Raw genomic sequence first — 15,115 nt, 5'->3', positions numbered from 1 at the left:
GAGTTACAAAACAGCCAAGGAGCAGGTGGCCAGTCAGGAACATCTACAGGGCTCGAAGGACAGCACAGATGCAAAATCGGGAGAGGGCTGAATGAGATCAGGCCTGGGCTGGCCTGGCCTGTGGAGGAGCCCCTCAGTCCGGTGCCTCACTGGGCACCTCCCTTGCTGCTTCCGCACTGTGTCCTTTGTTCCGATTAAGCCTGTGTGTCACAGACCTCCCGACCAATCCCCTCCTCCAGTGAACCGGTTTGGCTGCAGGCACTGTGGCTGTCCTCAGCCTCCAGGTCATCTCCCTTGGCTTCCCAGCTGGCGCTGCTGCTCCCAAGCTTCAGAGACTTTGTTCTCCTGGGAGCCTAAAAACACAAATGACAGTTCTTCATTTCCTTGCATTTTCCTCTACGCATCCAAGCATCTGTTAATAACTAGTCTTATTTTGTGCTCTGTGTCACGAGGGCTTAGTCCCTGCGTGGTTAACCAGACACACGAGTGCTGTGTCTCTCCAAAGTGTGTGTGCTGAGACTCCACCCTCAGCGGGAGGAGAGGGCACCTGGAGCCTAGGCTGGAGAGATGGCTCGGTGGTTAAACACACTGGCTGCTCTTCTAGGGTGCCCTGGCTCAGTTCCCAGCACCCTCATGGTGGCTCCCAACCGTCTGTAACTCCAGTTCCAGGAAACTCAATGCCCTCCCCTGGCCCCCACGGGCACTGCATACATGTGGTGAGCAGACACACATGCAGACAAAACTCCCATCCACGGAAAGAGAGAGGGCAGGCCAAGAAAGTTGGTTTCTTCCTTTGGCTACATGAGGATACGTGGGTGAGGATCAGGTCCCACCAGACACCCACCTGCTGGTTTCCTTCTCACAATCTTCCCAGGCTCCAGCAAAGAGAAACCTCAATGTTGGCTATTCATAAATTACCCTGCTTAAGGCATTTTGTTATGGCAACATGAAAGGGCTAAGAAGAGTCACATTAAGTACTTGCTGAAGTGCTGAGAACCTAGCTAAGCCGTAAAGCAAACACAAGAATGTCAGGTAGCAGAGGAAAAGAGACAACTCCTCAGCAGTGAGTGATATTCAAAGCTCCAGGGAGAAGACTTATGTTCTGCAGGGGACAGGGCTGAATCACTGCAGCCTCCCCTGCCCCTCCAGGAGAGAATTGCATGCTTGGGTCATGTAGCTGTGCATGGCTACTTAGCATGGAAGTGTGTGCCTTATGCATTCCCAATATTAAAGAATGTGCCAATAACAGCTTGAGCCGACTGCAGCTAGCTGGATCCCTGAGGCAAATGGAGGGTTAATTATCATCAAGGTAAACAAACATCCTTGCAGGGATCACGTTCTGCCTACACACAGCATAGCAGTTCATCTTTGCCTAATCAACGTTTTCAATCTCAATCGTACAAGTTGACACTTTGAAACTATTACAACAAAATTTTCAGCATTACCGAAGAGTGAATCTTCTTAGCAAACAGATGTAGACGGAAACTGAACTTTCCGAAGGCAAGACACAAAATCAGTATAGATTGAATTTCAATTTTATGGTAATTGGTATGCAAATATTCTCCAGCGTCCTCCTAATCCACGTAACAGGGTGTAATGGCTAGCTTATTGCTGTCTTCTCAGAGCATCTGTGTCAATGGAATTTTTTTCCAAGGTTATTAGCAGCTAGCAAAGTTTCAGTTATGGCTTCCAGCAAGACAGCATCAAACAATGGGCTTGGGACTTTATGGCCTTCAACTCTGGACTCTCATGGCCTGTACCTCCACCAGACCCTGCTATCCATCCACCACCCCCCCACACACACACACATCCTCTAACCCCTCTACCTCTCACCCTTGCTTCCAGCCAAGGCAGTATTAGAGCATAGGATTGCTCCTTTCTGGTTTTCCTTTATTTACATCCACCATAAGGACAGCCTCTGTGCCAGGGCCTTTGGAGCTGTCCATGGTGCTGACTGGGAGTCCTCCATGAACTGACCTTCCAAGGCCTTGACAATGACCCTAACACTAGTTTAATCATCATGGTCTTGATTCCAGTCTTGGTTGCTCTCCTTGTCTGACCTCTTCTTTGAAGTATACTGCACCCCACCACAGAAGCCTGCCAGTCTGTTCATCCTACTCTGCCCACTCCTGCTGATTTCACTGAGGACTCAGAAGTCCTCTGTGGCAGATCCCTTCCAAAGACCATTGTTTTTGTCTTCCTTTTCCAGGAATTCTTTCCTACCTTTCACTTCACATCATAAAGCCAAACCAGAGCCAAAGCATGAGTTAATGCTCATGGATCGTTTCTTAGCCTCTCCTCGCCAGATAACTGAGTCTTTGGGACAGGCATCTCCCCCGCCTTTTCCTCTTTCTTCCTTCTCCTTCCCTCCACCATGTCCCTCCTCTTCCCCCTCCAATCCTCTGCTGTATTGTGCTCCCAGTTGGGCACAGGAAAGCTTTGGGTGTACAGAGTTGTCAAACAATCCATCACAGTGCTACTGGCACTACCCAGGTCCTTGGGGCAGAGTGGATGCCTGGTGCTCCCTGCTGCCCTGCACCCAGTGGTGCTAGGAGGGGGCTTTCTCTTCTGGCTAGGGTATGGATCCTGCACTGCCTGGGTGTGTAAATTAAGGAATAATAGAGCAGCAGAAACATAAGCCTTCAATGATGGGGAATGTGTTTGTCTGCTAAGAAGCAATTTCAGCGAAAATTAACTCCATTCCAACGGGAAGAGTGAGGCTTGGCATCAGCTGGCCAATCCCCAAGGACAATGAAATTACTCCGTCAAATCTCTGCTTGCTTAAATTAACCAAGCGAGCACTCCAGGATCCTGGCTAGAGACAGCAAGTAACTAGGTTTTAATGAGCAAAAATAGCTTCTTGGATAAACGAGAAAAATAAGCCACAGCCTACCTCTATCCCACACTTGCAGGGCGCATATCTCAAGGACATTCCCCCACCCCTCCAGGCTCTGAATGGCTGTGAGAGGACCATGCAGTTTCTATGCTAGCCAAGGCTGGGCTGTCAGGTTGAGACCCTGGCCAACAATGTTCTGTCTACCTATCTCCACACACTTTGTCCTGTGATGGTGTGTAAGGCACCAGTGTCCTGCACAGCCAAATTCCTTTGCAGGGACTGACTAAGTGAGTCCCAGGAAGATACTAACTTCCTGTCTGCCTTCCGGGCTAACCATGCCCAAGACACCTGTCCATCCTCATCTGTCTTTTGCATGGTGTCCTCAGCCTGCCATGTCCTGGATAATTGTTGCACAGTTGGGCCACTTATGTTTATGGCCTTGACCAGGTCTGTGATCTTGGCTGTCTAATTCTGCAGAGACATAGATGGAGCCATGAGTGATTGGTTGTGACCAATCCCACCTCAAAAAATTACTTTTTTTTATACACACTGAACTAAAATTTAATTTTAAAAGGTAATGAAATGTACCACAATTTCTGTATCCATTTCTCCATGGAGGGACATCTAAGTTGTTTTCAGGTTCTGGCTATTACGAATAAAGCTGCAATGAACATGGTTGAGCAAATGTCCTTGTTGCATACTTGAGTATATTTTGGATATATGCTGAAGAGTGGTATGGCTGGATCTTGAGGAAGCACTATTCCTAATTGTCTGAGAAAGCACCAGATTGGTTTCCAAAGTGGTTGTACAAGTTTAAATTCTCACCAGTAATAGAGGAGAGTTCCCTTTTCTCCACATCCACTTTAGCATGTGTTGTCACTTGAGTTTTTGATCTTAACCATTCTGATGGGTGTAAGGTGAAATCTCAGGGTTGTTTTGAATTGCATTTCCCTGATGACTAAGGATGTTGAGCTTTTCTTTAGGTGTTTCTCTGCCATTCGATATTCCTCTGCAGAGAATTCTCTGTTTAGCTCTGTACCCTATTTTTAAATGGATTACTTGATTTGTTGCTGTTTAACTTCTTAAGTTCTTTATATATTCTGGATATTAGCCCTCTGTCAGATATAGGGTTAGTGAAGATCCTTTCTCAATCTGTAGGCTGTTGTTTTGTTCTGACAACAGTGTCCTTTGCTTTACAGAAGGTTTTCAGTTTCATGTTGGCTGCATTTATTGATTGTTGCTCTTAGAGCCTGTGCTGTTGGTGTTCTGTTCAGGAAGTTGTCTCCTGTGCCAATGAGCTCAAGGCTCTTCCCCACTAACAGGTTTAGTGTGACTGGTTTTATGTTGAGATCTTTGATCTAGTTGGACTTTAATTTTGTGCAGGGTGATAAATATGGATCTATTTGCATTTTTCTACATGTACACATCCAGTTAGACCAGAACCATTTGTTGAGTTTATTTCTGGGTCTTCTATCCGATTCCATTGATCCACCTTCCTGTTTCTATGCCAGTAGTGTCTCATTTTTATTAAATTTTTATTACTATGTCATTTTTACTAAAGTCTGAGGTCTGGGATGGAGATACTTCCAGAAGATCTGTTATTTTACAGGATTGTTTTAGCAATTCTGGGTTTTTTGCTTTTCCATATGAAATTGAGAATTGTTCTTTCAAGTTCTGCAAAGAATTGTGTTGGTATTTTGATGGGAATTGTATTGAATCTATAGATTGCTTTTGGTAGGGTAGCCATTTTCACTATGTTAATCCTATAGATCCATGAGTATGGGAGATCTTCCCATCTTCTGATATCTTCTTCAATTTTTTTTTTCTTCAGAGACTTGAAGTTTTTTTCATACAAGTCTTTCACTTGCTTGGTTGGAGTCACATCAAGGTACTATTTGTGGCTATTGTAAAGGGTGCTGTTTCCTAACTTCTTTCTCAGCCTTTTTGTCTTTTGTATACAGGAGGGCTACTGACTTAATGAATTTTGCATCCAGCCACTTTGCTGAAGGCATTTATCAGCTGAAGAGGTTCTATGGTACAATTTTTGAAGTCACTCATGTATACTATCATATTATCTACAAGTAGTGATACTTTGACCTCTTCCTTTCCAATTTGTATTCCCTTGATCTCACTTGATCTCCTACTCTAGATAAGACTTCAAGTACTATGTTGAAGAGATATGGAGAGATTGGGCAGCCTTGCCTTGTCCCTGATTTAAGTGGGATTTATTTAAGTTTTTCTCTGTTTAGTTTGATGCTGGCCATAGGCTTGCTGAATATTGCTTTTACTATGTTCAGGTATGTGCCTTGTATTCCTGATCTCTCCAAAGCTAAAGAAGAACCCTCCTCCATTGCTGGTGGGAATGTAAACTTGTACAACCACTTTGGAAATCAATCTGGTGCTTTCTCAGACAATTGGGAATAGTGCTACCTCAAGATCCAGCTATACCACTCCTAGGCATATATCCAAAGTATGTTCAACTATACAACAAGGACATTTGCTCAACCATGTTTGTAGCAGCTTTCTTCATAATAGCCAAAATCTGGAAATAACCCAGATGTCCCTCCATGGAGGAATGGATACAGAAATTGTGGTACATTTACACAATGGAATACTACTCAGCTATTAAAAACAAGGAAATCATGAGATTTGCAGACAAATGGTGGGAACTAGAAAAGAGCATCTTGAATGAGGTACCCCAGAAGCAGAAAGACAAACATGGTATATACTCACTCATAAGTGGATATTAGCTATATAATATAGGATAAACATACTAAAATTTATATATACTCTTAAAGAAGCTAAACAACAAGAAAGACCCTAGGGAAGATGCTCAATCCTCATTCAGAAGGACAAATGTGGTAGACATTGGAAGCAGAAGACAGGGAACAGGAGCCTATCAACGACAGCCTCTGAAAGACTCTACTGATCGAGGTATTGAAGCAGAGGCTGAGACACATAGCCAAACTTTGGGCAGAGGGCATGGAATTTTATGAAAGAAGAAAGAGATAGAAAGACCTGGAGGGGACAGGAGTTCTAAAAGGATACCAAGAGAGTAAAAAACAAAAAACACCTGAGCCCTGGGAGCCCTGCAGAGACTGATACCCCAACCAAGGACAATGTATGGAGAGGATATAAAACCCCAGCTCAGATGTAGCCCATAGACTCAGTATCCAAGTGGGATCCATGGTAAGGGGAGCAGGAGCTTTCTCTGGCATGAACTCAATGACAGGCTCTTTGATCTCCTCCCCCTGGGGGGTTCAGCCTTGCCAGGCCACAGAGAAAGACAATGCAACCAGTCCTGATGAAACCTGATAGAAGGGGAGGAGGAGCTCCCCACCAGTGAACTAGGGGTGGAGCCTAGAGGGAGAAGAAGGAGGGAGGGTAGGATTGGGAGTTGAGGAGGGAGGGGGCCACAGCTGGGATACAAATTGAATAAACTATAATAAATGATAATAATTTAAAAATGTTAAAAAGTAAACCAATTAAGAGAGATATTCTACTGCAAAAAAAGGTAATGAAAATTTATACATCCTTTTTAAAACAAATATTCCAGACTCAGAATTAAACAGTGAGTGTTCAATATTATAAAGCTATTTATAATAGGAGTTTTAAGTAGTGGTAACATTTAACCTGTGTAAAAAATGTCACAGAATTCAAATCATGCCTTGGCTCTTCAGTGATTCAAGTACTATGGTCTCACTCAATAAGGGTTTGGTCAGTTTTAAGATAGATTCTTTTAGACGTAGTGTCCATAAGTCCTTAATTACCACTGTCCATCATTTCATGCTAGGATAGCTGGCCACAGAGGCAAGTCCACAGTGGTTTTTCCTGTCTTTGGCTGTTTTGATGTAGCCTTCCATACCCCATTCAGGCCCCTAGCTGTTCTTGACAAGCTGTTCTTATTTGAATCTGTTTCTTCAAATCCATAGCCAATCACCAGACCTGTGGTCCAGGTCCTTGCTGTTACAGCTGGGTTCATAGTAGATGCCTGGACTACAAAACTAGAAAGATGGATGGCTTGCATCCATAGTGACAATAGGCCCCACAGTTGGCACAGCCTTCATAAGAGATATCTATGAATCCTGTGTCATTAGACACAGGAAACCTGAGTTTGTACTTACAGGGACCATCCTTCTTTTCATAGGGTTGGAGTCCTTTGAGTCCAGACTTCTATTGTCCTTCCTGTGCTGAAAAGCATAATCCATTAGGCCACCATTGCAGCCCTGATTGCCTTGAGCCTGAGAACAGTCCACACGGTTCAGTTCACTCAGGGAGACCAGTTTGCCAGTCTTAAGGAACATTCGTCCTTCTGCACTAAAAGCTCAACAAGAAGCACATAGGCCCTGATTCTACACAGGAATCACACCCTTTTCTTCTACAGTCCACAGACTTGGGGACCTGAAGCAGCAGAGGTTTCTGAAATATTTTCCCCTTCTTGTGCTTCTGGTGCTGAAAGCCATTCACCGCCTGCCTGAACTCCTCATTGGTCATGTCACCAAAGGCATCCATCTCCACAGAGAAGCCATGCTTCCCCTCATTGTAATTCCCATTGCACGGCTGGATCATTTTCATGTTCTCCCACACTGCTCTCCTCCATTCTTCCTCATCCGTGCCCTACAGTCTTCTGTGTGTTGACTTCCACTGGTGCCACTGTGCAGTAAATGTTTGATCAAATTTTGGTGCGGCTAAGGCTGTTCCCAAGTAGAGGGCAGCCAGGAGTAGTAAAAGATTCATGGTTCAAACACCTGAGGCAGCCAGCTGAGCATACTCACTCTGCCAACTCAGATCCCCGGGGGCTGTTGTGGTCCAAGAATCTCAAGAAGTTACTGATGTTACGGCTGATGAAAACTCTGCCCACTGCCTTCTCTCCACATTAGACATTTTTTCCTTCTGATTACTAATCTGCAGCAATCAGGTCCCACCAGAAACAGGGAGTATATAAAAGGGGTAGAGAATGGATAGGTTTCTTAATAGAAAACATTAGTATTACTATTGATGCCCAGAATGTATTTTGTGGAATGATGGATTATTGACATCTGTGAGGAGTTGATCACAGGACTGGCCTCAGAGGCTAGCTGAGCCTCTCTGAAAGCCACAAGGCTGCTGCTGCTGCTGTTGTTGCTGCTGCTGCTGCTGGTGTGTGTGTGTGTGTGTGTGTGTGTGTGTGTGTGTGTGTGTGTTTCCCCCCCCCCCAGGTTGACCATGACCATTAACATCTTGAATCAAGAGCAGTTGTGATCACCCACATGAGGCCATGCTCCTCTCTAGGATTCTAGAAAAGCTAAACAAGTCACTGGGCAGGGGATTCTTGAGTTATACAGAGAGTGTGTCTTGGGACTCTTGGGCAGTGCTCCTGCCTGTAAGTTCCTCTGGGGATTCCTCAGTGGGACAGCTTTTCATGAGTCACCCATATGGTAGGCAGGACTCTTCAGTCGCAGAGATGCAAGTCACCCAGAGGAATTTCTGGTGTTGCAAATGCTTTGAGTCAACCATGATTCTGTAAGCTATGCCAGTACACTCATTGGCTCCCCAAGCTGGACTCTGAGAGCATCCTATCTTTGCTCTATGAGAGCCCAGAGCGTAAAGCAGGCTGGAGACACATAGATCACAGCTAAAAGTTGCTATCACGGATGACTCCCTCACTCAGGGAGATCTCAAGTCTGTGCCTCAGGGTTCTCAGCCAGGTCATCCACAGGAAGCTGCTTTATATACAGTGGACATCTGCAGCATGCCCACCACCAAAGTCCGTGTGATTGAGTCACTGGCACAGGTGGGGGAAGGGGAGACCTCCTGATTGATGAGCCTTGCTGTGAGTCTCCTCACTGTCTAGCCAGGTATGTTGAATCCTCGATACCCAAGTGTCAGCTGTAGGTGTGTGGGGATGAGGCCTGGGGGTAGTTATCCATGCCCATGCCCACACGGATACACCTCATCTCTAGGATGTTTAAAGAATGTTTTCATTTCTTTTGTACTGTTTTATGTGCGGGGGTGGCCTGCCTGTGTGTTTGCACACCACACTTGTGCAGTGCATGTGTGGAGGCTGGAAGAGAGTGTTGGATCCCTTAGAACTGGAGTTACAGGTGGTTGTGAGCTGCCACTTAGATGCTGCCAACCAGAGGCTGGTCCTCTGCAAAGGCAGTCAGTGCCAGTTCTCCACCCTCCATCTGTGGGAGTTTACCTGCAGCTTGGGGGCACTGGCACTAGTATGTCCCTAGGCCAGGTGATGTTCTGCCTGACTGCACTCTTACTGCTGGTCTGTCAGTGAAGGGCACGGGCTTTAACCTTGGCCGCCTCAAGGAGGGACTATGTTTCTTTCTCACTTGTCTTTTTGTCTTGTTTTGTATGTGGTGCTGGAGACAGAACCCCAGGCTTCAAACATGCTGGGCACATGCCGGCTGCTGAACCTCACACCTGACCAGCACTGGGAGGCTAAGGCAGGAAGTTGATGTAAGAGTCTCTATCTTCCCTGCTGACACCTTTACCTACTTATTCATCCCCTTCCTTCCCTCTCTGCCTTCCTTCAAAGAGCACTATGGGCTATTTCCAGGAACCCGGTGCTACTTCTCCCACCTGGAGGTCCACAATGAGCAAAGGTGACAGAGATGTGATACCCACCCTCTCTAGTTCTCTTTTATTCCCCTGGGGAGAGATAAACCAAAAGAGAGATGAACATGGTGGTTCTCACCCAGGAGGATCACGGTGAGTTTGAGGCCAGCCTGGGCTACACAGTTTCAGGCTAGCTGGGGATACAGGAAGACTCTGGGTCAACAACAAAATCAGAAGATGAGTAAGGTGTGTTGGTGATGCAGCAATCAGAAAGCAGGGCTCAGAGCCAGGGGGACCCCTAGGGTGTGACGTCTCCTGAGAAGGTAACGCTTCAACAAGAAGGCGGAAGAGTACGGGGATAGGCCAGGCATTACGGGCTGCAGGGACATTGCAGGAGTGTTTCAGACAGGAGAATGTTCCTTTCATTCAGAAGGTGAGGTTGGACAGGATAAGCAAAGGGAGAGAGCGGAGCCAGCAGAGCCAGCCAGGGAGGCCCCAGTGGACACATCAGATGCCTGACAGCTACTCTGAGATGGACTCTGTTCTGGATGAGATGGGGCCACTGGAGCATACAGACGCAAAGGTATCTCCCCAGGGGCCAAGGCCCTCAGTCCCTGTTGCCAGGAGAGCCAAGCCCTCCAGGTGCTGTATTCAGCCTCAGAGAGAAGCCCCTACCCAGCTCCCCTCCCCTCCTTGGGAACACCCAGCAGTGAGGCTGGACCAGAGTTCTCTTTCCCAAAACCATTCCTGTTCCAGAGCTCTCAGTGCCCTCACCTCAGATCCAGGCCTCTGGATGCTAGGCAGCCCCTCACCCTTTTCAGACCCTCTCTTTCCAGTGTGAGGACCAATGCATATCCCCGGGCTAGTGTTTTTGTGGGCATCATGCCCAACCTCCCCATTTCTGGAACAGATGTCTGCTGCTGGAACTGATGTCCCCTGGAACTAATGTCTCCGCAAGTCAGGGCCTGTTCACAGGTGTGCCCACGTAGAGACTGTTGTCAGCTCACCACCACTGTAGCCCACTTCTGAAGTGACTGGTTTATGAAGTGGGGAGGTTCATGTTGGTTCAGCTTTGGAGGCTGCAGGCCATGTGCTCCGGTGCCTCAGAGTCTGAGGCGGCCTGTAACAGTGGGATTATGTGGTAAAGTGACGCGAGCTGGAAACAAAAGAAGACAAAGGGCCTGGAGCCCCACAATCCTCCACATCCCAAATACCTAAGAATCTCCAACTAGGACCTTCTCAAAGGCTCCGTCATCCTGCAATGGCATCAAGCTGGGCCTTTGGATGACATTCAAGGTTCAGACGACAGCAAGCTTTAGTGCCTTTCTACCTGCAGGTGCTTGGGAGCCACCTCTTGGTAGAGAAAGTGAAGCAGCCAATCAAAGTCCCACATGGGTTCTGATGTATGGAGGCTGGCACAGAGCCATCCTGTGATCTGATGGTCAGAGCCTCCAGCATTCAGCTGTCCCATCATCAGAGAAGTCTGTCCTGCAGTCTGAAGAAACCATGCAACAGGTCTCAGCAATAAGGAAAAGGGCCAAAGGCTATGGATTCATCGGAAAGAAAACAAATAGATCAACAGACATCTCAAAGGTGGCTAGAAAAATGCAAATGAGACCAGCCTGGTGATGCTGATGTATTCCGCTCACAACTGGCAAAATTTTGCTTGATGTTATCACGGGATGTCCATTGGAGAAGCTTGGAGTCCAGCAGTTCTTCTCCCAAAGGCCCCTGGGGGAGGCAGGGCTGCAGTGCGGCACGGACACACGTCTGTCTGTCAGCCTGGACTGGCTGGACGCCCTACTCTCTGAGCATGCAGTAACTCTACAAACACCGGAACATCAGCTCAGCCCAGCTGAATAGAGACGGCTCTCCTCAGCCTGGGGTGCCTTGCATCAGCTTCCTGAGAGTAACTGTCCCTCAGCGTGTCTAGGGTGCAGTGCTACCCAAGGCCAGCTTGGCTTATGTTCAATTTTTTGGCTGGTGTAAAAGAGAGCAGTTGGGGCAGGAAAGCAGTTCAACTGTAGAGGACTTCCCTGGCATGGTAGTTCATGCCTGTAACCCCAGCACACTTGGGAGGTGGAGGCAGAGGAATGGGAAGCTCAAGGTCACCCTCAACTACATAACCCACCTCCATGTCTGCTGCCCCTCTCTCCAGTCAGTTTTGCCTCGCATATCTGGGATCAGCTTGGAAAGGCTAGTGGTTTGACAAGAGCCCACTGAACTCAGCCAGGGTCCCGGCCTTGTCTGTGGCCAGCTGGTACAGTGGCCGACAAGTCTGGGGACCTTCCTGTTATCTGGAACAAAGGGAGGAAGCTGTGGGCTGCTCACTCTCAGGCAGCGTGGCCCATCCACAAGGCAGACACAGGCATCCAACAGCAGGAGAGCCAATCTCAGAGGCACACTGAGACTCTGTCTGAGCTCAGAGGGTAGATAACTCACCTGCTAATGGGAGGGACTGAAACTAACGTGGCAAAGGCGTGATCCCAGTTCATGAAGATCCTGGCTGTTTCTGCCAGTCCCAGGACTGTGGCCTCTGTGCAGCTTCTTTTTATAATGTCTTGGCCAGATTACCACCTAAAACACAAATCACTGAAAGAAAAGTGAGAATCGGAATAGAAAGAGAAAATCCCAGAGAAAGAAAATACCTGCAGCATCCAGCAAATTGCTGGATGATGGCTTTGGCAGGAGATCTTTGTGAGAAAACTCATTCCCTTTGCCTTGGCCTGTGGGGCTCTGGCTCTGGGTGGGGATCATCCTGAGGGAAGGGCAATGGGGATCAAGGAAGGCAGGCTTTGATTAGGCTGTGGATGGAACTCACTCCGGAGCCTGTTCCTGGTTCACCACCAGATGCAATTAACTGGACAGCTGTGTGAGCTCGACTCCACCCCCCCCCCAGTTCCAGCTCTTCCTTTCCCCTCCCCTAGCACTATGTGCATTCATATGATGCTATAGATAACTTCCAGCCAGAATCTAACTTACAGCACAGAACCATGTGACTCAGAGGGCTTTGTTCATTTTACCCATATTTACTGAAAACCTACTATGTGCCCTATGGACCTTCCAAGTGACAGAGATGACACAGAAAACAAAACAGATGACAGCCTCTTAGAGCTGCAGAGATGGCTTCCACAGTCAAGAGCTCTTGCTGCTCTTCCAGAGGCTAGGAACTTTGTTCCCAGCCCCAGACTTGGGACAGTTCACAACCACCAGTAACTCCAGCTTCAAGGGATGTAATGCTCTCTCCTAGCTCTGTGGACAGCTGGACTTACACATGCACATACCCACAAGACACACATACACATAAAGAAATGATAAATATATTTCTTTAAAACTGATGACCTCCATGCCCTTTGGTCCCAAATAGGTAATCAATTACCTATTTGAATTAGAAATGCCCCACCTGGGCTCCTGTGCAGTGTCAGTCAGCAGCAGCTGAGGGGCTCTAGAAAGTTGACTGCCAAAGACCGTGATCTTCTCAGTAGATCCATTTGCAGGTGGGTTTGTGATTTGCCAGCATTATTGGAAGATGGTGAAAGGGAGAAGTTGGGGCCTAGTTGGTTGGAGGAAGTAGGTAATGGAGGTGGCATTTCTTTGAAAGGCATCTTGTGCCCCAGCTTCTTCTTCTCTGTCACCTCTCTGCTTCCCAGTCACACCGTCAAAGAAGCTCTGCTCCGTCAGCCTAGTCCTTCCACCTCTGAACAGGATGAAGGTGGTGAGTGGAGGGGGGGGGCTTGGCGAGGAGGAATGATGAGCTCTCACTGAAGCCGGGGCACAGAGTAGAGGCTGGGGAGATCTCTGGGAAAGGTCTGGCCCTCCCCTCTGAGAAGCAGAGCCTGAATGCCCCACCCACAAAGAGCCAGGATGAGGACATCTGGTCTACCACAGCCTCAGAGAGAGAGCATCTGGTCAGCATTCCAGGTTGGGGAAGTTGAAGTGGGGACGGCACCCAAATGAACAGGACAGGTGGAAAACACGAGTCCTTCGTCCCCTGGGTTAGAGTAGAGGGACACTTAGATCTGCCATAAGGGAGGTTAGTAGCTGTGTCATGGGCATAGCCTTGAGTTCTGCCGGCCTCATCTCCTACTGTCTTTGCTAATGTCTGTGATTATCCACAAATACTGTAAATGAACAGTGAACACAGTTGCAGCTAAGGGATGCATTTCTAAAACCTTGTTCCAGAGTGGTGGTTCTCAACCTGTGGGTCATGACTCCTTTGGGGGTCAAAAAACCTTTTCACAGGGGTTGCATATCAGATATCCTGCATATCAAATATTTACATCACAGTTCATAAAAGTGACAAAATTGCAGTTATGAAGTACCAGCAAAAATAATTTTGTGGTTGGGAGTCAGCACAAAGGTTGCTTCATTAAGAAGGTTAATAACAAAAAAAAAACAAAAAAACAAACAAAAAAAAAAACCAAGGTTAATAACCACTGTTCTAGAGGGGGTCAAGCTCACCTGACTGGGCTGGGCAGGGTTCTCCAGACAAACAGAACCAACGCAATGAATAAGTGTTAGAGAGGGATTACAGCGCAACAGTGGCCGTCTGTATACTGGAAAGGCAGAGAACCCTGGAGCTGCTCAGTCCACAAGGCTGGGTGCCTCAGTATCCCAGCCTGACACTGAAGACCTAGGAAATTCCTAGAGGGCCACTAATCTTCAGTCAAAATTGAAGAGTGGAAGAACCTGGGTTCCTGTGTCAGGGAGAAGTGCCAGCAAAAACAGCAGCAGCAGCAGTGGAAGAGAAGGAGGAAGGTAAAGAGGGAGAGGAGGAAATGCTCTCACCATCTGGGAATGAAGGCAAGCAGGCAAAGGCAACTTTTCCCTTGACTCTCTTCACATCTGGACCACTGCAGGACAGTACTGCCTGCTCTGGGCCTCCTTCCCTTCAGTTAATCCTTCCAGAGAATGTTCTCACAGATTCCCCTAGATACTTGTCTCTTCATTGACTCCAGAGCCTTCCAGTTGACAGGATTCACCATCACCCTTTGGTACTGACCAAGGTCAGTGGGAAGAGCTTTGCAGGCCTGTGTTCTTAATGCTCACACTAGCTACTCACAGAGAAGCAGCCAGAGGCTTGGAGCTGGGGCAAGGACCTGCCAGAGTTCTGTTTCTGTGAAAGAAAAACCCACAGAACACTTGTAGACAGACACGGTGAAATAGAGCTGGGAGCCTGACCAGGTCTGCCTGAGCCTGTCAGCCCCACTCTGATGCTGCACTGAGTCATTTTTCATAAATAGGCTCTTTTATTAAAGTACAAAAATGAGGGCTGCACTGTGCCTGCCATGTTCCACTTCATTCCTCAGAAGCAAAAGCATAAAAAGGAATGTTCTGGTAACACGGACAGAGCATAAGGGACATGGCCGGGTAGCCCACCATCTGTGACATGCCACCTCTGTCCCCTGTCATAAGCCTGGTGCTGCCAAAGACAGCTTGCTCAGGCTTAAGAGGAGAAGCTGAAGGAGGATGTCAGGGACACACCTCTGCCTTAAGTTAATAGGCATCACTTGCAGTGGTATTTGTGATGTGGGATTTGCTCAGGGATGCCATGGCTGGCCAAGATGGAATTGGGGCAGACATGACAAAGGGAAGAAGAATAAAAACAAAAGGAAAAAGCCTGTTTAAAAAAGCATGGAAGAACAAGGAGAGCAACAGAACCAAAAAATCTGAGCACAGGGGTCTTCCCTGAGACTGATACTCCAACCAAGGACCATGCATGGAGATAAC

General features: G+C 47.5%; 1 pseudogene; it reads right to left on the bottom strand.

The window, feature by feature from the left end:
• Positions 1-6,840: 6,840 nt before the first annotated feature.
• On the bottom strand, positions 6,841-7,573 carry LOC129684328 (procathepsin L-like; annotated as a pseudogene).
• Positions 7,574-15,115: the final 7,542 nt, after the last annotated feature.

The sequence above is a fragment of the Psammomys obesus genome, unplaced genomic scaffold, assembly GCF_907164565.1.
Source record: "Psammomys obesus unplaced genomic scaffold, mPsaObe1.curated_primary_1811, whole genome shotgun sequence".
Classification (NCBI taxonomy): Eukaryota; Metazoa; Chordata; class Mammalia; order Rodentia; family Muridae; genus Psammomys; species Psammomys obesus.
Note: the sequence above shows the minus strand (reverse complement) of the source record. Positions and strands in the feature narration are given on the sequence as shown.